This window comes from Triturus cristatus, chromosome 8, assembly GCF_964204655.1.
Source record: "Triturus cristatus chromosome 8, aTriCri1.1, whole genome shotgun sequence".
Taxonomy (NCBI): domain Eukaryota; kingdom Metazoa; phylum Chordata; class Amphibia; order Caudata; family Salamandridae; genus Triturus; species Triturus cristatus.
The window spans coordinates 1688545448-1688569355 of NC_140591.1; the positions used below are offsets into that span (position 1 = coordinate 1688545448).

At 47.9% G+C, this 23908-nt stretch overlaps 1 protein-coding gene across 3 annotated transcripts in view; it reads right to left on the reverse strand.

The window, feature by feature from the left end:
• LOC146808613 (NACHT, LRR and PYD domains-containing protein 3-like) overlaps positions 1-23908 on the reverse strand; it is an 879818-nt gene that overhangs the window by 829601 nt on the left and 26309 nt on the right. For 2 of the 3 annotated variants that reach the window (XM_085623636.1, XM_085623638.1), the window contains exon 2: positions 4241-4364. The exons of the other annotated variant lie outside the window; for it this stretch is intronic. The gene's annotated coding sequence lies outside the window, so the exon portion shown is untranslated. The remainder of the gene's footprint in view (positions 1-4240; positions 4365-23908) is intronic. 3 annotated transcript variants of the gene reach the window in all.

Sequence of the window (23908 nt, forward strand, 5' to 3'; positions counted from 1 at the left end):
GGATGCCTGGGTCAGGTGGGGTGGCAGCAACTTGCGGATGTCTGCCAGGGGGGCCTGGCTAGGGTCCAGAAGCTGGGACATGGCCGGGGCTTGAGCTCCGCCCGGCAGGCCCCGTCCTGCAAGCCAGCCGAGGGTCTGGGCGCTGGGGGCGGGGGTCCCTCGGGGCCCGGGGAGGCTCTCCCCGACCTGGCTAGGGTTCAGAAGCTGGGTCCGGGGCTTGAGCTCCATCCTGCAAGCTAGTCGAGGGTCCGGTTGCTGGGGACGGGGTCCATTGGGGCCAGGGCAGGCTCACCCGACCTGGCTGGGTTCAGAAGCAGGGACCGGGCCAGGGAGGGGGGGTGGCTGGCTAACTCCGCTCCGCTGGCAAAACAGAGTTCTCTGCCCCCCCCTAAAATATACACAATATCTAGAAGTGAGCACCCACATAATTTGCAGCTTTTGCCTCTTAATCCTACATTTATACTGTTGTAATTATCCTCACCAAGAAAGTGTGTAGGTTCCATTGAATCAGCTGCAGTGTACCAGGACTACATCTCACATCAGAATGCATTGGGAAGTTAAATAAAAATCCAGAACTGCTAGAGCGCAGCATCCTTATGAAAGACTGGTCAGGTCCCCTTACTACAGGCCATTTACTACCAAGAGCCCTCTGTAACTGCTCTGCAATAGCTAGAAAGAACTCTCTGCCGAGTGCATTTGGTTCAACGCTGAGCACAGAGGCCGTTTTGAATTACAAAACTATGTGGGAGAATTTTAGAATGGTTATATCTGTGGCTCCAGCTACTAACAGGATTTACAACAGAGCAAAGATGTGGCAAGCATGGGAGAATATACTCATCAGCAAACCAGGCCCACGAAAGGCCAGCGCAAGCACCAGTTCACATGCCTGCCACCACGCAGATATAAACACCTCTCCGGCAGCGCTGTCGCTGGGAGGCCTTGCTTGGCTTTTTTTGAAGACTTATTTATGTACCATTTTTATCAGAACACTTAGGGTAATTCAGATTTGTAAAGGAACTGTTATTACCTATAGGCTTTCGATGCATTTCTGCCTTCCAAATGAAAGACACTGTGTAAAAAAGAAGTCATTTTGAAAAATGACCAATAATTCTCATGCTAGTATGAGTATTCCCAATTTCGGAAATGTGCAAATATCTACTGTTTCTAAACTCTATATTTTGTTCCCATTTCAGAAATACATAGGTGTCTTTCATACCGATTTTTCCGTGTATACATTTTCCCACAATAATAGCTATATACCCGGAACATAATAAAAAACCATTGCAAATTGCTGCTCAGTTTTTGACTCTGGGTTCATCGGGTTCTTGGTGAATCTACAAGTCCTATATATCCCCAAAACCCGTAATGTCCAGCGGATGTAACGGTACATTGCTTTCAAAGAGATGTCATAATTAGACGAAGTTACAGGTGAAAACATTGACACAAAAGGCTGTTTTTTTTCAACTAATTTTCAATTTTTCCTACATTTAAATGTTAGTTTCTATAAAGAAACCTTGAAGGATCTACACAAATGACCCCTTGCTGAATTTAGAATTTTGTTACTTTTCTAAAATGTATAGCTTTCCAGGATCCATTATTGTTTTCATACCCATTATATAGGCTATGTCCCAGAAAAATGCTAAAACTGTGTAATAAATGTTGGTTTTCTGACAATAGTCTGTCATTCCCTAAAGGCTGGGAAAATTGTGACTTCAGCCCCACAAACCCTTTTTTGATACCATTTGCAGGGAAAAACCCAGACGCTTTCATTTGCAGCCCTTTTTCCTCAAAAACCCAAATTTTGCTGTAATTTGGCTAATTTCTGGGACCCCTCCAGGGGAATCCACAAACCCTGGGTACCTTTAGATTCCGATGATGTTGGAATAAAAGGACACAAATTTGGCGTGGATACCTTATGTGGTCAAAAAGTTACAGGGGCCTCAGCACGAACTACCCCAAATAGCCAAAAATAGGCTTAGCACTGCGCGGGGGGGGGAAGGCCTAGCAGTGAAGGGGGTAAACTGATTCTGCAATCACACAATGTTTACAATCCACTGATGTAGAGTGGGGTTGAAGAAAAAAAACTCTTCACTGGACATGTTATGAGCAATTTTATAGCACTTTCCGTATAGGAAGCATAAAGAAAGGTTTTTTTTTACACTAGATCTGCCTGTGGCAGAGCTGCCAATATATACAAAATGTTTGTCCAGAGAGGAAAGGGGTATTGAATATACATGAAACACGAGCTCCAATACTGACAATATTCAAACTGATCCAATTACTTAATGCTTGTTTTTACAAGAACCGATATGCAAGAGGGGTCGCTACTTTTGGGTAGCTTGCGGCTATGATGCGTCGCATTGTTAGGGTATTTGTATAGTGCTTTCCATTCCGCTCTTGAAATCCCAAGCCTTGCATTTTCTAATACATGCACAATTATTTATCACTCACTTGGATCTCCCAATGTGTCTCTGCTAGCCATACTTCATCCCAAAAAAATGTGCCTCTTCGCTAGTAGTTCCACAATAAAGTTCAATTCAGGCATTGCTTGAAACGTTTGGGGCAAAATTCCACAACCTATTTGCCTTCATAAAACAGACTTAAGTCGCAACCGTTTTGACACCCCTAACCCCGGTTCCCATTAAGTTTAGCTGTGCGCTCTGCACAGAGAAAAATAAAAGTTCAACGAACAGGGCCTTTTCTTTCTGTAAGACCCTTGTTAACCCCTTCAGTGCCCGCCCCTTTCCCCGCCCTGTGCCGGCCGTTGCATTAGCGGGCGGGGTCTATGATGAGCTGGACTCGTCATGGGCACAGCGCTACCTCGGCCCATGACGAGTCCAGCTCGTCATGGGCACTGAAGAGGTTAAACTCAAGTTTACGCCCCCCAAGTGGGGCTCTGGAGGGAGGGTCGGTGTGGTCCTGTATAGTAAGAGACTGGCGCTCTTCGGTGCCATTTTCTCCACCCTCCACTTGGCCATTAGAGTCCCATCAAACTGCACGTACATAAAACAAAACATATTTGCCATGGCATAGGTCTTGCATTTAAATGCGAAACCTTTGGCATTGCAAACAAATGGCCGCCATTGTCCCCTCTGCTTTAAAAGTAAATGCACACACGGTGCACTGAATGTAAACAAAGAATGTTGTGCTTACAGTTGGAGCAACTCAATATATAAAATAGTAAATCTTCAGTGTAACAAACAAACGACAACATGGCCGTACTAAGGATGTACTAACAAGCCTATTTAGGAATCAGACGCCGGCATTTACAAAGGACAAAGACACAAGCCAATGAAAAAAGTGGGCGAGGAGTGGAAGGGGCTTCTTTCTCATACTGAACTACAACAGGTCATCCCCAGAGCAGCGCTTGCGCGCTGGCTCAGTTTCGACATAAAACGGAGTATTGGCAGCCATTGACCTTTTCAGCAAAAACCCATTCTGGTGAATATGGACCACCTGTTGGGCACATGAAGCAATCCTAGTCTCCCACATTTTCATAAATAATTTATCATCAGTATTTAACAAACTTGCAGCGGGGTAAGAATTAGGATCTGTTAGATCTTTATTTTCCTTAAGAAAGCTTATTACTACTGACTCCTTAAATCTTTTGGAGATTGGAGTACCCGTCTTATTTGATCAAAAAGTATTGTTAAAAAAGGCAGAAGCTCTGATTGAAAAACCCTATACACCTCTGTTGGAATACCATTGCTTCCAGTCCTCTTCGCGCAAGCCATATTTTATGGGCATGGGCCACTTTCAAAAGTTTGATTTGCTTAAGTAAGGGCCCCAGTGACTTGTGGTAGCTGAAAGGACCCAAAATACTATTCCAATTCTTGCCTATCTATTACTTGTGCTTCAGCGTAGATTCTCTCGAAATAGTTAGAGAATATACCAGCTATCCTCTAATTCTTATCCCTAATGCTTCCTGTATATATATATGTCTTGCTTGCGTAATTACTGGGCTACTTTTTTGGGTGTTGGTGGTCCATGCCAAGTATTTACCTATCTATTTCTAAAGATTATGGGTATGCCCCATGACCTGCACATCTATTAACAACAGTATTCAATTTCTCTCAGCCATATTTCTGAAACATCAGTACTTTAGGGTGCTCTCATGGTATCGCAATACCCACCCACCAGGGTATGCATCCGCTAGGACTGAAAAACAACCTCGAACAAGAGTCAATCAAAATACACCACAGCACACCCAAGTGATTGTAACTGTCATTCAAATTTTTACCACATGTTGTTCAACCCGTCATCAATAAATGTCCTTCTAATAGATATCCACAGAGAGTCTGCTGCTGGTTACGAGGTGCTGGGATCATCGAGATTAGAAGAGCGGACGTATCAAGGTCTCGAACCTACAAAAGAATAACATTGTCAACCTTACCTCTGAGACAAGATGCATGTATTTTAAACAGGAACCAATAGAATTGCCAATTGGATTGATACTACACAATTCTTGTCGGAATGATCATGACTGAGGACATCTAATTACGACTTTACGTTTTGAGAATTAGGAAAATAATTACATTTTTTAAAATCAAAGCCTTGAGAAAGCCCAGGGGGGCGAAACGTACGTCGGCTGCTGCCGCTTTCCATGTATAAGAAAATGAAATAAAACAAGTCAAAGGACCTGATTCAAGACTATTAGAAGGACATTTAGAAGGACATTTATTGATATGGGGTTGAGCCACACGTGGTGGAACTTTGGATGACAGTTACAATTACTTGGTGTGCTTTGGTGTATTTTGATTAAGTATTTACCTATGTGCTGATTTTCGTCATACAGCTTTTGTTGATACACCTTATTCCCCGCAATATCCTCTAATATGAAAAAGTCTCTTAGTCATTCCTTGGCCCTCATCAATTCTAGATGTATTACTGCAGTATTTTTATCCCCTACCAACCTTGAATTAAGTTTGGGCCTGGCACTCTCTACTGTGGTCTATAATATCTCAATTATTTGCGTATGCTGCTTCTGTATCCTCGCTTTATAAGAGATTTCCTGCCTCAAATACGCTGCCCTAAATGATTCCCACACTATAAATATTGGGCCAGTGTTCTCATTAGTTTAAAAAAAATGACCCGAATAATGATCTCATTTCTTTAACCCATGTTTGATCCACATGGAGAGATCTGTCAAACTGCCATCTGGGTCTGTTTTCCGAGGAGCTCCTAATACTCCTACAAGAGAGACTATAGGGTGGTCTGAGAAGGCATTGCCTAGTATCTCCATCCCCCCTTCCTCTAATAGCTTATCAACAAAAAAGAAATCCAAGTGCGAGGCTGTCTTAAATCTAGAAGAATAGTAAACTGGGAAAAACCCGGGTGATCTAATTGCCGTGGACCTCTTAAGGCAAAATCCTCCTTTATTACATTTATTAATTTAGTAGTTTTCGGTTTAAATTGCCACTTAGCTTTATTCGAAGTATCCAACACTAGATCTTGTAATATGACCCCCTATTATTAAAGATCCGTCTTAGTTTATTAATAAATCATAGACTCAGTCTCATCAAAAATGGGGCCATAATAATTTTTAAAAATTGAGACTTCTGCAACCTTAACCCTAATCCATATCCATCTACCATGCTTATCCTGGGATATTTTATCAACTTCCCAATCAACCATATTTGAGAATAAAATTCCCACCCCCGCACTGCTATATGTGCTGAGTACAAATAAGCCTGTGAGTACTTTTTCTTAACCTTAATTTTTGAACTTGCCTCTTGCCTTGCCAGGAAGTCAACCTTCCTACCACTTAGATGCTGCACTTGTCCCATTTCCCATTCTTCGTCTGTAATGAACATACTTCTTATTTTCATCCTCCTCTAGTTAGCTCCTTTTTATCTGAGCAATCACCCTGGTGCCTCCCTACCCTGTCCACCACTCCGCCCTAACCCCAACTCCCACGGAGAAAGAGGACAGTCCATGTCTCTCTCCCTTAGCCCACCCAACGAAAGGTGATGCCCTGACCAGCACCTAGACACAGTCTCACACTTCCACCCCCCTCTTGTTTTGGCCCCCATCATTTCACTAGAGCCACAGCTGTACATAAAGTATATAGAGTGTATAATGTTTATTTTTTTTTTACATTTTACTTATTGGCATTACAGCAATGTGTATATACTCACATACTGAAGTGTAAGGTTGAGTTATAAACAAGGAGATGATGGACGGAGCGCTGAAACTTTTCAGACACTCACCAGGACCAAGACTGATTTGCATATAGCTGGGTCTGAACTGAGGGGGCGAAGTGAGCTAAAGAATGATGATGGATTCAACCCAGATCTTTGACTGGGGGTGAGTGTCTGAAAAGTTTCAGCGCTCCGTCCATCATCTCCTTGTGTTTGCTTTGTTCGCCCAAAGTTGGCTGGGTATGCCCAGACTTGAGTCCTATGCTCACTTTGCCACTGGATTCAAGCTAGCCTGGCTGATGAAGGGTGTTACCCAGAAACTGGTCCCAGGATGCTTGTATCCAGTTCAGGGAAGACCTGGCTTGGCAGTTCGGGCTGGACTGTTCCCATGAGGCACAGGATCAAGACTGATTTGCATATAGCTGGGTCAGAACAAAGGTGGCAAAGCAAGCTAAAGAATGGTGATGGATTCAACCCAGATCTGTGACTGGGTGGGAGTGTCCGAAACATTTTAGTGCTCCGTCCATCATCTCCTTGTGTTTGCTCTGTTCCCACGTATGTCACCTTGAGTTTGGCTGGGTACAGCAGCGCATATGGAATGTCTGACTGTGGAAAGAGGCGCTTAGCCGGTGAAAACTCTTGTCTAGCTGCCTGCACTGTTGGCGTAAAATCTGGGTAAATCGGTATAATGTGTTACCTTTGTGGGTGATGGTATTCCGCTCTCTGGCCCGACATAGGATGATGTCGCGATCTCGATAATTTAGCAGGCGGGCAAGTATTGTTCTGGGCATCGCACCCACCGGCGGTCTGGGGCCCAGGGTGCGATGCACTCTTTCAACTATAAACATGAATGAGAGATTTGGACCAAAGAGTTCTTTTAGTAACTCTTCCACATATGTCTCCATTTTAGATATTGCCTTGGCTTCCGGAATGCCTGTTATGCAGATGTTATTTCATCCTGAGTGGGCCTCGAGGTCCTCGTTATTGTCTTTTATGATGGTTAGCACTTTGTCCATTTGTAGCAATTGTTCTTTTGCTTCTATTTGGAAGTCCTGTGCCACAGATGTGCGGTTTTCAAGTTGGCCCAGGCGGGTTTCGTGGAAATCAGCTTGGCCTGGCATATGCTGTCCACTATTCTAGTGGGCACCTTGCACCAGTCCAAACGACCCTTATTGATGGTAGGTTTAAAGACAACCTATATAGAAAGCTATCCTAGTGGTAGCTGTGGAGAGCAGCCTTCAGGCTAAGTCTTGAAGGAATGTAAAGCAGCTTGTTTTACCAGTCTATAATCTCATGAATGACCAAATGAAAGGAGAACCACCCCAGGTATATATATAAAATATATGTATTTAATCTAAACACATCGCTCTAGTCTCTTTATGAGACTAGAAGCAAAAGTACATACAGTAACTTTATTTAGCACACAGTAAATTAGCACAGTATACGTTTAGCCCTAGGGGCGTCACAACCCATATACTAAGAAAGTGGTATAAGAACCACGAGGGACAGACAGACAAGGCCTAGGGCCTGTAGAACCGCTGGGGCAACCAGGAACCACCCAAGGTAGTGACGCAGGAGACCCACGGGGGACACATGCAGTGTCTAAACACAGCCGTGAATCACCATTGACCTCTATGGAGAAAGTTGCGATTAGAATTTTAAAGATTAGGGACACTTAGGAGTGGATTTGGAGCAAACCCCTTTAGAACTAGACAGTTTGAGAGGCAAGACCCATGGGAGCACCAAAGTACTCGTGTTACCTCACCCAGGGAAGCCGGGTGCATAGATGTCTTTTTGTGTCTGGTTTTGTTGTCGTTTTCTATGGCGAGTTGCGGAAAAGTGCTGCAGGCGTCCAAGTGGAAAGTGTCCGGATGGATCCATGGGTGGATCAAAGATCTGAAGAACCTGAAAGCAGAGGGGACAGAGTCTGGGTCACTAGCTAGTGACCAGGAAGGCGATGAGCAGATGCCCACCGATGTCAGGTGGTTTCAGGTGCAGAAGGTGAAGCTTGACTCTTTAGCCACAAGGACCAGGAGGCGTCGAAAACAACCAAGAGTTGGATTCAAGCTGTACCACATCGGAAGTCGAGTGCTGCGGTGTCAGTATCCAGATTGGACCCAACAAGCCTTGGCAACAGCAACCCATGTAGAATGCAAAGATTGGCTTCGGAGCAGACCAGCAAGGTCTGAGGGACTCACCCTTTGGAGGGGAGTCAGGGCACATCTGGAGCAACCAGGGAAGCCCAAGAAACAAAAGAGTTACCTTCGTGGGGACCCACTAGTCGACGGACCAGGGATCGCAAAGGGGCCTCAAGCAGAAATGCTGGAAGCGGCACTAAGCTCGAAGTAGATGCACTAGCAAATGTTCACGGTGTCCAGGGGTTCCAGTTCCACGTCTCTCGTGATGGCGGTGGGTCTCAGCTGTGCTGTGATCTCGTGTCGGCCTTGGAGATGTCTGGAAGTCTGGGTCCTGTGTCGCAAATCCTTTGGGATCTGGCGGGAGCCTCGCAAATGCAGACCGGCACGATGTTTCTTTGGTGCCTGTTTGGGAGATTCTTCCATCTTCTAGTCGAAATAGAATGTCGAAGGTCCAGGATATATGTTGCAGAGTTTCGTCCAGGGTAATCTAAAGTCCTAAGGACTGGGTTCCTATACTTATACTAAATTTAGGGGTTGGACTTACTCTAGGGTCCCACTTATGGGAGGATCCAGGGTGGGGGTGGTTACACCCCTTCCCTTTTGTCCAGTTTCATGCCAGAGCAGGGGCTGAGTGCCCCTGCAATCGGTTTGAACTGGGGTATGCACAGGAACACCAAGAGTGCCCCCAACACTGTCTGAAAAGCATTCACTGAATGCACCCACCCAGCCCCAATACACTAAAGCCTGTCTGGGGAGGTGGTTACACCTCCCTGCAACAGGCAACCTATTGTCCAGGCCTCCCCTGCAGGAGTTTCGTTCAGCAGCAGGAGGTCAGACTCGTGTCTGTGGCTGCAGAATCCATTTTGTGATGCTGGGGCTCTTTTAAACTATTACCGGTCTCTCCCTCTAGAAGGGTAGAATTCTACCCCTGCCGCCAGAACTGGCAGGGGTGTAGGATACCAAAGTGTTTGACACCAAACATGACATTTTTTGATGCAGCCATTCAAAGTTAGCATTTACCGCGAGGTTATAATGCACTTAAGAGTATATGGTATGGCTGTATCACAGAACAGCCTCAGAGAATGGATTCCAAAAGCTGCAGAGGGGTTAGCTCATGCTTGGGCACCCTCTCACACAAAACCAAGCACTCTGCCTTTAGGATTGTTAAGGTCTGCCATAGGAGTGACTTATAGGTTTATATGTGTCTGTCATTAAAGGTAGATATAGGTAACCTATACCACTGTAAGGGGTGCAAGCACACCCTTAACAAGGCTGCAGTAGCAGTCCTGTGGTGCCATTTTGGAGTGCTTCCCAGGGGTGGCATAATACATGCTTCAGCCCCTGGTAGGCCTCTGTGGTACCTATGCCCTTAGTACCTAAGGTACCATATACTAGGGACTCAGAAGGGTAACCCAGTAACCAATCTGGAGTGTACCTAAAGTACATGCAATCAATTTAGAGAGGAAGCAGCTAGGCTGGGGTCCTGAATAGCAGGACCCCAGCCAGACTAAAGTCGAAAAACAGTGAAACACCAGAATAAGTGGGGGTAAACATGTGAAGCAGATCCTACTCTCCTACACAAGGTGAGTTTATTCAGTTTGGTGTCGATAGTCTTGAGGGTAGACTTCATATCAAGCAGGAGGGATCTGAGGTCATCATTTTGGCCATCTACCTCCTCACCCGATGTCTGCTCTATTTCGGGTTCATTATCAGCATCCTTTTGCCTGGTGGCGCTCTTATTGTCAAAAGTCAATCTGAGCTGTTTGGGATCAGGTTTACCCATGCTGATCAGTATGACTGTGCAGGCACGCAAGTTGTGTCATAGAGGTCAGACCCTTACTATCTGCACTGGTTTACACTGCTTCCAACTGACCAGTAGTCCCAACCTCAAGCTGAATGCTGTTTATCATGAATGCTCTTCACAGGGACCAGGGATGTCTTTCCCACAATGTGCCAAATATGTCTTATACTTGTGGTGATCGGGCCTGTTTTTATCACTACTTTAAAGTGATCCCATGTTGTGATGGCATCAGCAAGTCAGGCCCCAGGCAGAGGCACCTCAACCAGGAGGGGAGGCTATCACGGACTGCTGATCTATCTGGGAGTCTCAGCTGCAAGCTTCCCACCACGCTCCTATTTCACACGGGGAAGGCCACTGGTGTCTTCACTCAGAGCAACCCTTATGTAACGCTGGGCTCGCAAAACACTCAGGCCGCACGTCCCTCATGCCAGGCCCACAGAGTGCCCACCCCACGCTCTTCATCTTATGTCCACGGGGGGGTGTCTAGTGGCAACCTACTTCACTCGTCTTTGTACGAGCAATCCTGGATTTAGTGAAGATCACCTCCGAGGTAGGGCGGGTCCAGACCTGAGCCCGGCTGACCGCTCCATGGCGCAGATCAAGGGGTCTCCACTTCAGCCCACACTGTCGCGCAGTACCTCACGGCCGCGGTCTTCACAGCGGGTCGCGGACCGCTACTGCAGTGGGTGTCCTGTTTACGTTGGCTCCCCAGCAGCGCGCCGCGGCCTCCAGCAGCCCCCCGGAAGAATGGCTCAGTGAGTCACTAGAGCAGCTGATTTTCGCTCATTCGGAGCCAGCCACAGTCCTCGGATGCATGCCATCGATATGTTGCGCAGTTTGCCTCTTCATGGGCGGGATTTTGTGTGGATATTGGTACAGCTGGCAGAGCCCTCTCACCGTGTGCCTTGTAGAGTTGGCGGGAGCTAGGCCCACATACTCTAATGAAAGAACACACAGACACAGTTGGTATGGGTGCATAACTGGCCCAGAGCACGTGCGCTTGGCCCCTTTTATTGTCAGGGTCACCTGACTGGTGACGCCTGTGGGGGGTGGGTGTTTAGTGTGTGGTACAGCAGGGCAAAACACTAGAACGTATCCAGCCGGATACTACATCCCTCCCAAACTTTAATGAAGGTCAAAACAATGAAGTCCGAACCTGTGGGAGACAATACAATTTGCAAACAAAACACAACACAATAACAATGACTTCCACGGCATCTCTTTCGCTGTTGGCCAACCACTGACGATGGTGTCCTTGCTGCCAGGACCACTAGTTCTCCTTGGCCCGATGTCAGGGTGCCCTGTGGATGTAGTCTTTTCTTGGACTCACAGCGTGGAAGTGTGCTCTACAGGCTCTCTCTTCCTGTTCCACATACAGTGAAGTTATTGGTGTAGTGCTAGTGGATCATGTCCGTGCTATTTTGCACCACACAGTCCTGGTTGGCGTATTTTCTCCATCTGGTGATTCACTATCTCCAACGGGATATGCAGTTGCAGGACATCCCTCTCACGGATGCCCCTCTCTTGTGGGTTTCCCCTCTCACCGGACGACCCGGAGGCCCTTTGCTGCCAGGCTTCCACTGGACCTGTGGACTTCGGCCTTGTCGCTCCAACCACGTTGGAGGAATCGCTACGGGTCCTCTCTCCGTGTCCCAAGTTCCACTTGAAAAGGGTGTTGTTGGCACTTGCTCCTTTGCAGGATACCTTTGCCCACCCAGGATTTCCAGAGCGAGCTTCAACAGTCCATCTCTTGTATCGGGACCCGCTGCCACCGGTGTTCCAGAGGCCTCTGCCCTTGGATATCCACGGTCCTGTGTCTGTTCCATCCCAGAGGTGGTTGTTACCAATAGACTGGCCTGCTCACCTCTGTCGTCACCAGGTGATCTAAGGATTTGCATGTGGATGTGTACTCCCAGTGATACTGATGTTCTCCAGGTACTGTCTTTGGATGTTTGTGCACTTTTTCACTTTCCCCTTCAGGTGTTCCCCTTCTGGTGTGTGAGTTGACATGTCACGCACACCTCTTTACTCTTCTCCTCTGCTTTTCTTCCTTCGCCATGGCTTCTTGTCACTAGAGTTCTGTCTTCTGTTTTCCTTCCTTCCTTCGCGACGTGATCTGGTCATCTCTCATGCCTGTTCGCCCTAACCAGGCTTCTCCGTGTAGCGTGCACTCCACACGTTTCCCCCTGGTCTTGTCCTAACACTAGGACACTGCCTTCACTTCACTCTGTGACTGGACCTGTTGTCGCGACCTTCTTTCATTTGATTACTTCTGACTTCCAGGTAATATCGTTAGACTTCTCTTCTGTCACTTCCTGGTCCTCTTCGCGGACCTCTCCTGAAGTCCTCTTCATGGATGTCTTCTCTGTTCTTCTTGTCGGACGTCTTTGTCAGCCCTCCTCCTTCTCCGTTGTAGGTCGGCGTCATCCTTGCGACCATCTGGCAGGTCGGCTTCTTCCTCCTTGCGACCATCTTGCGGGTCGGCTTCTTCCTCCTTGCGACCATCTTGCGGGTCAGCTTCTTCCTCCTTGCGACCAAACTGGCAGGTCGGCTTTTTCCTCATTGCGACCAAACTGGCAGGTTGGTTTCTTCCTCCTTGCGACCAACTGACCGGTCGGCTTCTTCCTCCTTGCGACCATCTGGCGGGTCGGCTTCTTCCTCCTTGCGACCAAACTGGCAGGTCGGCTTCTTCCTCCTTGCGACCAAACTGGCAGGTCGGCTTCTTCCTCCTTGCGACCAACTGACCGGTCGGCTTCTTCCTCCTTGCGACCAAACTGGCAGGTCTGCTTCTTCCTCCTTGCGACCAAACTGGCAGATCGGCTTCCTCCTCCTTGCAACCAACTGACCGGTCGGCTTCTTCCTCCTTGCGACCAAACTGGCAGGTCTGCTTCTTCCTCCTTGCGACCAAACTGGTAGGTCTGCTTCTTCCTCCTTGCGACCAAACTGGCAGATCGGCTTCCTCCTCCTTGCAACCAACTGACCGGTCGGCTTCTTCCACCTTTTGTGGGTCTTCATGCTTCTAGTAGTCCGCGCAACCACCTCTTCTTCTCTCCGCAGTCGCAGTGCTTTGGCGCGCTTCTGATTGCGTCCTTCCATCCCTTCAGTGACTTGCTGCTTTGGGCTTTACCTCCAATGTCTTTTGCTTGCCAGTGTCCTGCACACTACACGCTGGTGTGGATGCAGTAATCCTTTTGGGGTTCCTTTGCGGCGTTGGGGTATAGGCCTCTCCCTTAGCTTTGAAACTGGTGCAGCGTGCAGGCAGTCTTTCTGGGCATCATCCTTTTGTATTAACTTATGGGTGCCGCTGCAACCAACTACGCGCTCGGCAGTACCTATGCTCTTTGGCTCTTGTGATTCCCACTTGTTCTAATATTGACCCCACCGCACTTGGATGGGCCTCAGCAGCTTTCCTCACGCTGCGGGCTACGGTCCCTCATTACAGCAGTCTGTCCATTTCCCGGTCAGGGCAGGGCTCGCACACACCTCAGGGGTACTCATTCCCTCGCAGCAGGCTCCTCGCGCTACGTCTCCCCCTTTCACCACAGTCGCTTAGGTCACTGTCCCTTGGTGCAGCTTTCAAGTGCGCTCACCCCTCCCAGCCGGCGTTTGCTCTTCACGGTCTGCACGGGTCTCACACCCTCTCTCTCGGCCCCCTCCCTCCCTCCCGCAGCAGCTTTATTCGGTTCATATGCCGCGCGGTGTGGGGGTTAGAGCCGCTGCTTGGGCACTGCGAAGCCTTACTGGCTAATGTTAACCTTTGGCTGCCTCGCAGCAGCCGGCCCACTTTTCCAAGGGGTGTGCGCTGGGGCTGGAATCACCGCCAGTGACTCTCTGGGTTCTCCCTCACTGCACCTGCTTGGGATCACCGCATGCCCCGCTGTCTTTACATTCTTCACATGTGGGGTAGGCTCCCGCTCTGGTTCCTCGACAGGGCCGGGGCAGGTCGATGGCACCGGTCCCTTGGCTTCGCCAGTGCTCTCTCTTTCGCCCACACCCGAGGCAGTCACCACAGCCTCTTTCTCACACCGGGCTCGTCGCCTGCCTGGCGGGTCATCGCGGCCAATGCGGGTGGGCTCCGATTGGCTCGCTTTTCTTCCCGGGGCACTTCACACTCCCCCGCGGGTTGTCACATCGGTGTGGGGTGGGCTCCCAATCACCGTCTGCCCTTCAGGCAGGCCCGAGGCTTTGCACACGCTCTGCAGGCTATCGGGCGCATTCCGCACCGGCTTTCAGGGGTGCCCTGGACACGGGCATCATTCTCCCCCTTATTCTAAACTGCTGGGCTGCTGCACGCCCAGGCACGGCCCCCTCATCGCCAATGTAGAGTTGGCGGGCGTTAGGCCCACATACTCTAATGAAAGACCACACCGACACAGTTGGTATGGGTGCACAACTGGCCCAGGGAACGCGCGCTTGGCCCATTTTATTGTCAGGGTTACCTGACTGGTGACGCCTGTGGGGGGTGGGTGTTTAGTGTGTGGTACAGCAGGGCAAAACACTAGAACGTATCCAGCCGGAAACTACATGCCCATCTTCTGCTTGGCTCTGCCTCGCCCCCCAGTGTATAACATTTATATAGTGCTAAAAAAATGCTACACAATGCTACAAAGTGCTACTCTAAAAAGTGACTAGTGCTTGCCAGAGTATGTGTGCATATAAATTGCTACAATGTATTATAGTGCCAAGGGCTTAGCAGCATATTAAAGTTAATGTAACAAAAAAAGTGTTTTAGGGCATATCATTCTTAACAATACAATATCTCTGTTCATGCTCTTTTATACTTTTTCATTTTTGATCAAATCCCCCCCACCCCTTTTCTCCTATTATTTTCCTTCATCATCTTCTGCAGCACCTCTTGGGCTTCCTCTAGAGTAACATAAAGATAGAATTGTCCCCTAAATAAATGTTAAGCTTAGATTGCTGGACAATAGATGATTGTGCCCCGGCATTAAACTGATCAATATCACCTTGAAAATCCCCACGTCGGCGAGCTGCTGAAGCTGACATGTCCGAAAATATTCTAACTTGTGACCCATCGGTTAACAAAAAAGATTTTTTCTGAATGGCTTTAGATAGTATGGCCTCTTTTATGTGATAATCTTGAAAGTTTACGATCATTGTGCTTGGATGTTTAGCATTAGTAGAGGGCTTTGCTGGGACCTGATGAGCCCACATTATACTAAGATCCGCAGGGACTTTCTCCAGAATATGTTCATTTCAAGTACTTCAGCGGGTCTGCATGTCCAATATTGAGTTAATCTTCCTCAGGAATTCCTATGAAATGCAAATTTGATTTTCTTGCACAGTTCTCCATTTCATCTACTTTGTTCTGTGAAGACTATTTTTTCTGAAGAGTGTCAATATCCTTGACACAGCTAAGAGAGCGATGCTCCAAATCCGATACTCTCTGCTCCATCTCCTTAATTCGCCCTGGAATTTGATGCACCGTTCCCTCAATCATATCCAGTCTTCGATGAACCGAGGCAATTTGCAGCAGTCTGAAGGTTTCACATCCTCTGATTTCAGCTAAGATGGTTTAAAAAAATCTCTGAAACTGTTCAATTGAAGGCTGACTAGAATTTACCAGAGCAGAGCCGTGTCGAGCCCCTTGCATTGCTGACGTAGTTGGATCGTTTTCAGCCTATTAGACAATTCCTGGTGATGAGGGATTTCGTTGTAACTGATCCTACATCAGGCTCGGCTATTACTTGATCTGAATCTTCTGACCGTTCAGTCATGTTCTCCTAGCCCACTTTCGATTTTTAATAAACAGGGAGCATCCCTTCTGTTCTTTACCAACCTCTTTCATAGATTTAACATTTTTACCTAAAGTTTCTGGCTATATTGAATTGACAGGCCACTTCCCCCAATTCACTACTGGCTTGTTGAGGGGAGTTAAAACCACAATCCATAATAATCAGGCCAGGAACAGAAGCAACACGGCCTGTAGGTGTGGTCATCACAGGGGTGGTTTATGTGGCTGAAAGCACTGGAGATACCAGCTCCATGGAACTCTCCAGGGACTCTGTACTGGGAAGGACTTGCCTACAATGACTACTCCTTCACACAACGGTTCCCCCCTTGCCTCCTAGAGGCACCTGCCAGACCCCCACCTCATCCCTCACACAGATGCATGCCGCCACAGCCTTGTCTTCACAAACACGCCGAGCCGCTTTGTCTCTGTGGTGTTCAACTACACTGCCCTGACTCCCTGCACCAACAAAGCAAAAGCCCTCATTGGTGCAGAACTGCGAGAAGATTAGAGCCACATATTGTACTTCTGCATCAGCATCCTTGAGCTGGAAGTGGTATCAAAGCTCTGGGTGCCTTGAGAGCAGAGGGTCATGCAGGCCGCTCCCTCACTGACTGAGTGCATGTGTAATTGTTATATATTTATTTTATTATATACAAGATTATCGCTCTCGAGCAAAAAGACCATTTAACATTCACAAATAGACCATATCAGGTCAGTCCAATAAATTCCCAAATACAAAATGTGCTCAAGAAAAGTTCTCTTCTTTATTTTCTTCTTTTCTTTTTTAGTTCTTGTCAAAGCCGTAGTTACATTGTACAGACATTCATAGTAAGTAATTTGTTGTAGGTAACATCGCCAAAAGTAGCCAGTAGCTGACACGTGTTTCGTCTCGGGAAATTCACCTGGCGACTTCCTCAGGGCTACAACAACAAATAATGCAGTACTTAGATAATGTCCAGACAATTCACTCAATGTTCTTTAACTCAAACTTAAGCACTTTGTGTAAAGGAAGAGATTAAAGAGTGGATATTAACCAGAGGCCATAAACACCGAAAAAGAATCACCCAGTGATCAAATCATGCATGTAGTTCATGGTGCAGTATATAGAAAAAGGACTCGTGCTTCAAGAGACAGCATACCCATAGTGGTCGCAAAGAAAGAATTATAGTGTCCTCAGTAACATAGAGCTACATGGTGGAGAAGTGTGGCTCAATGGTTACAGCGGCAGACCCTGATGCAGAGGTCTGGCCCGGGACCAGGGTTCAATTCCCGCCTCAGCCGGTCTTGGGCTCAATTTCCTTGGCCCTGATAATTCTCGCCTCGGTGCCTATTCTAATCATGGGTCCCACTCTGCAACTCTGGGCAATAGCTTGCTTAATCTCAACAACGGCCCCAACAGCGCTGGGATGCCTGGCTTCACCTTGGGGGTGCCCAGGAGTGGACACTTCACAGGGAAAAGCCAGGAAGGGTTCCACAGCGGTATGAGTACAGCGCCAGGAAACACCGGTTGGGGTATAAGTGCGCTATACAAGTACAAATTAATTTCATTTCATTACAAGAGCCACCTGAGCGGTTCACATAGACTATTTGATGGCTAGTTCTAATAAGACAAGTAGCCATTATAAATTCCATCATGAGTTAAAAATAACCTCTGTTTGTGTATAATCCTAACGATTCAAACATTACAAAAAGTAACCACTCACCGAGCACAAAATCTCTGAGAGCAAGTTCACCACATTCCAGGTAATACCTGTGTGTGGTCCCGTATAATATGGGTCTACAGAGGAGGGAAGAATAAAGAATACCATATATAAGCCCAAGGTATCACACTGAATTACATAAGCATCACTAGTATAGGCAAGAAGGGGGAGACGACCCCCAGAACAATGGTGGAAACATAAGCTATCCACCCCACCCTGATATATCTCACTATCAGGTTGCACATCTGCAATATCATTTATAAAAACTAGCCCCTCTCCAATTGGTTCCAATTTGATTTAATATTCATTAAAAACGGGGATCCTTCTAGCAAGGTAAACCATATTAGCTACCTAAAAAAACATATAAACAAAACGTATCCTGCAGCCTTCTGACGGTCTCCATGGATGAGATATCTAAAAAAGGAAAGGCAAGAAAAAGTAGTATATGCATATAAATAAATTCAGATGTAAAAATATATCTTCATGGCCCATCGATCCACAAGTCCTAATCAGATTAGAAATATCGTGTACTACTATAGAAACCTTTGCACAAGTTACGAGACTAAAGTGCCTCATTAAGGTTGTTGACTTAAAAGGCGCATCTCGACACACAGGTAAATAATGCTCCAATGTCGCAAATGCTACAGTCTGAGCAGTTCCTCTAAAAAGATATCTATGTAGTCCTAGGGATCATATCAAATCAGCCACCCCCATCCATAACAAACATGGAGAGTTGAAAGCACATTCTAATTTGATGATAGATAATAACATGATCAGTTTGATTCCTAGGTACGATGTCCAATACTGAATATCAATAGACAAAGGATTGCATTAGGTATTCCTTTCTGACTATAGTAGGTTACAAGCTTCTATAATACTCAATACCATATGAGTCAAGTATTTCTTATACAGTAAGCAGAAAATCAAAAAGTCAAAAAATGAGACCAGGATAGACCAGAGAAAAAAAGAGAAAAGAGAAGGAGAAAGTAGGGGTTAGTGCTAATAGTTCCCTTCCACGTAACATCGTGAAAGCACAATAATATTGTTCACAATGAACATACATATGTATACAGCAGTAAGTGTCAAGTTGGATATTCAATATGTACCTCAGACATATATCCCTGTGTACATTTCAGAATTTATAATTTATGCTATTACACATAATAAATCCGTTGTTGCATATCATCACATCAAATGCATGTCGATTATGTTGTCAAAAACCCGCCTATATGGTAACATATGGTGTATATTCAGTTTCAGGATCAATCTTCCACCATTGGGTTAATTCATAAATTAGGAAGCATATTGGAGGCAAAGAAAGGTCGTCAAAGTCAAGAAGCAATTCGCACATTTATACAGATAAGGCTCTTACACAAGATCACAGTTTTAAACGACAGTAATGGCTATTCATGTTGGTAGAAAGTAGTATAATTCATCAGCTATATTAATTCCACACTCAACCGCTTGAAGTTTTAGAATCCATCTTGCCTCACATGGTCTCAATTTGAGCTCTCCGTTTCCGCCCCATGGGTCAATATGGATAACCTCTATACCATGGAATTGGAAACCAAGTGATATTCTCTGGTCCGGACAGATAATGGCATGGCTCCCTATTTGGAATCTCTCATCTAGGTTCTTTAGGGCACGGAAGTGCTCAGCCAATCTCTCCTTTAATGATGCATGAAAAAAACAAGTGGGAGGGGTGGGGGGAGTGTGACAAGAGCAGGGGCACACAGCGTTTACCTTGCGGGAGCGAGCGCGATAATTGCTAACACATGGCGCCGCTCGCTCCTGCAAGGGAATCGCCAATGTGCACGCGTTGCCATTCAATGCAATGCAATGCATGCACGTTTTTGCCCTCAAAACCGAATCGATTACATGAGGTCTCCTCCTATGCAGCGAATGCGCGCTGCGTAGGCGAGACCTAATGATTACCAAAGGGCACCTTGCTCGCGCACCCAACTGTCGCACTGCGAAATAGGAAATATTCCTTCTCAATGAAACATGGCTTCCTGAATTTGTCCATTTGAACCATTTAAACCACTGGATACCAATATTTTTATGAATCCTTTTTCACCATTTATCCTTATATTTTTAATCCCTGCAGAGACAGCGTAATTGACCATGCAAAGCACACCACCCTGGACTCTCCAGATGTATAGTTTCCAGAACTGTCTGGGTCTGGTAGGTTTTTTCAGATGGCAGCCTTCCAAGCCTAAAAAGTGCAGCCGTTCACCATTGCAAGTGGAACGATATTGCAAGTTAGCTACACTCTCCTGGCCCATATAAAAACAACACCTAAAAGAATCAAATGTCCTTTCGCTCGCCATCGGGATGGGACACTTTAGTCCACAGAGGAGCAAAAAGTCTGTTGAGGTTTTAGGGGTGAGGGTGAGGCCTGATGTTAGGATGGGAAAGACCCACGCCATTATTGAATTAAAAATATATATTGCTTTTTGCTCTCCTGGGGGGCTGTTCAGGGGTAATTACCCCAATCTGCCCCCTGGGGGGTCAGAAAGACTGTTGCCCCCTTTAGTTGGGGTGAGAGCATGGTCAAGCCTATTTCTGGATAGCCCCCCACCCCTCTATTGTAGTTTAAAATAAATCTCTGCTGCCTAGTAGTCTTTCTGCTCTCTCAGGGAGGGAAGACAGGGGCAATTGCCATCTGCACCCAGAGGCAGCAAAAAGACTGTTCATTCTTCTATAAAGACATGGCCAGGCCCATTCTGGGCAGCTTTCACCCCTCTATTCTTATTTAGAAAAATAAATCCCTGATGCCTAGTGGGCTTTCTCCCCCCTCTTGGGTGGGGCAGATAGGGAGCAATTGCCCCCATCTGCTCTTCGGAGGGAGAAAGACTGTGGGGATGGGGGCATGGCAGTGCCCATACTGGACAGCCCCCACGTCTATTCTTATTTTTTTTAAATCCCTGGGGACTAGTAAACTTTTTGCCCCACCCCCGGGGGACAGAAGGACTTTTATAAAAACAATCAATAAGGAGGAACACAAACCCTTGCCCAAGGGACTGCTCCTCCTGGTAACTAGTGGGTGGATGCCTGCTTGGCGATCGCCCTTCTGTGCCAATCCACAAGCAGGAATCCACTGGGCAGAGGTACCATATGAAAGGGGAGATTCTCCCCTTTCCAAAGATACCCCTTCCATAAGAGTCAGGGCTCGGGGCTGAGATATTCCCTGAGCACTGATTCTGTGAATGTGAAACGAGCCCTTCGGCTCATTTTACTTTCACTTTTGTATGAAATAACATCAACAAAAGACTGGTCATCATTCTATAAGGACATGGCCGGGTCCATTCTGGGCAGCCCTCACCCCTCTCTTCTTATTTAGAAAAATAAATCCCTGGTGCCTAGTGGGCTTTCTTCCCTCTCTTGGGGTAGGGGGGCATATTGGGTGCAATTGACCTATCTGCCCCTAGGGCGGGTGCAGAAAGGCTGTTCACCCTTTTATCAGGAGTGGGTACATGACACGCCCATTCTAGGAAGTCCCCATCCCTCTATTCTTGTTTTTTGTTATTCCTAGTACCTAGTGGGCTTGGGGGAAGCAGATTGGGGGTAATTGCCCCATCAACTCCTCCTGGTAAATAGTGGGTTAATGCCTGCTTGGGGATCGCTCTTCTGTGGCGCTTCCCAAGCAGCAATCCATTGGGCAGAGGTACCATTTGAAAGGGGAGAATCTCCCGTTTACAAAGATACCTCTTCTATAAGAGTCAGTGCTTGGGACTGAGATATTACCCCGAGTACTGATTCTGTGAACGTGAAACAAGCCCTTCGGCTTGTTTTACTTTCACTTTTGTATGAAGTGACATTAATGCGCTCTGTGCAGTGATCTTCATTTCATACAAAAACAAGCATTTGCAATGCAATAGGTCTCGCATTACTGGAAGATTGAGCTTTTGATTTCCTTATTATTTTTAACGCTAATACCTCAAACATTTGGTAAAGCGAGACCTATTGCATTGCAAATGTGCATGGGGCGAGAAAGGGGGAGAAGGAATTTGGGCAGCTGCAGCAAGGAAAAAAAAAAAAGGCATAGCCACAATTGTTAAATTTGAAGGCAAGAATAGATTTTGGCGGGTGCCCAAAAAAAGAAAGGTGTGGTCCACTGCTGCATCCACTTCACATTAAAAAAAACCAACCATGCACCATCGCACCCAACAGCTGCCGCGCCTTTGCTGGAACAAAGTCACCGAAGACCAGCTGACCACCACCCTCGCCCAGAACCCACCTAACAACCCCACCTGCCCTGACACCGCAGCCCGCAACCTCAGACAGTGGATCGATGACTGCGCCAACACCCTCGCCCCACTCAAGAGACCATCCAACAGCCACGCCAGCAGGAGTGCCACCTGGTTCACCGACGAGCTCCTGACCTCCAAACGCGCCTGCCGTAAGCTGAAGAAGAAATGGCTCCACAAACGAACGCCAGAAAACCACGCAGCCCACAAGGACGCCGCCCACAGACATCACCACCTCATCAGACTAGCCAAGAGATCCTCCTTCAAAGACCGCCTGGATAACAACGCACATGACAGCAAAGAGCTCTTCCGCATCGTGAAAGAACTCTCCAATCCCGACGCCAGCGCCAACGACATCCCGCCCTCACAAGAACTGTGCGACTCACTGGCCATCTTCTTCCACCGCAAGATCGCTGACATTCACGACAGCTTCAACTCCACGACCGCACCAACGATGCACGATTCCACCCCCCCGCGATCACCAACAGCGCCAACCGCCTGACCTCCTGGGCCAACACCAACGACGACGAGACACGCAAAATCATGATCTCCATCCACTCAGGATCTCCGTCAGACCCATGCCCACACCACGTATTCAACAAAGCAGACGCGGCCATCGCACCCCAACTACGGAAGGTCATCAACATCTCCTTCGAAAAAGCGACATTTCCGGAAAGCTGGAAGCACGCCGAAATCAACGCCCTCCTCAAAAAGCCCAAGGCGGACCCCAAGGACCTCAAGAACTTCCGACCCATCTCCCTGCTCCCGTTCCCGGCAAAGGTCATCGAGAAAATCGTCAACATTCAACTGACCCGCCACCTCGAAGACAACAACATCCTGGACCCGTCCCAATCCGGATTCAGACGAAACCACAGCACCGAGATAGCCCTCATCGCTGCCACAGACGACATCAGACGCCAACTGGACAACGACGAAACATCAGCCCTCATCCTCCTGGACCTGTGAGCCGCATTCCACACGGTCTGCCACCGCACCCTAAAGACACGCCTCCAAGAAGCCGGAATCCAAGAGAAGGCCCTTGACTGGACCACGTCCTTCCTCTCCGGCAGAACCCAGAGCGTCCGCCTCCCACCTTTCCGGTCAGAAGCCACGACATCATCTGCGGCGTCCCCCAGGGCTCATCCCTCAGCCGACGCTGTTCAACATCTACATGGCCCCCCTCGCACAAGTGGCCCGCCACCACAACTTCAACATCATCTCCTACGCCGACGACACCCAGCTCATCCTCTCCCTCACCAAGGACCCCCACACCGCCAAAACCAACATTCACGAGGGCATGAAGGCCATCGCCGACTGGATGAGGAGCAGCCGTCTGAAACTGAACTCGGACAAGAAGAAGGTCCTCATCCTCGGACCCACCCCCTCAGCCTGGGGAGACTCCTGGTGGCCGACCGCTCTGGGGACAGCACCGACACCAACCGACCACGCACGCAACCTAGGATTCATCCTCGACTCCTCCCTCTCCATGTCCAAGCAAGTCAACGCCATCTCCTCCTCCTGCTACTACACCCTACGCTTGCTCCGCCGGATCTACAAATGGATCCCGACCGAAACAAGAAGAACAGTGAGACAGGCCCTCGTCAGCAGCAGACTGGACTACGGCAACGCACTCTACGCAGGAATCCCAGCCAAACACCAACGGCGGCTACAACGCATCCAAAACGCCTCGGCCCAACTGATCGTCAACGCCCCCCGCCGCAGCCACATCACCCCCCTCCTGAGAGACCTGCACTGGCTCCCCATCGACAAGAGGGTCACCTTCAAGCTCCTCACCCACGCACACAAAGCACTCCACAACGCCGGACCAGCCTACCTGAACAGCAGACTCAGCTTCTACACCCCCACCCGCCAGCTCCGCTCTGCCAGCCTCGCCTTCGCAGATGTCCCCCACATCCAACGTACGACCGCCGGCGGCATATCCTTCTCTTACCTTGCCGCCAAAACCTGGAACACCCTCCCAACCCACCTACGACAGACCCAAGACCTACTCGCCTTCAGAAGACTCCCCAAGACCTGGCTCTTCAAGCACTAGCGGCACCCCCCCCCCCCACCCCTCAGCGCCTTGAGACCCTCACGGGTATGTAGCGCGCTTTACAAGTACCC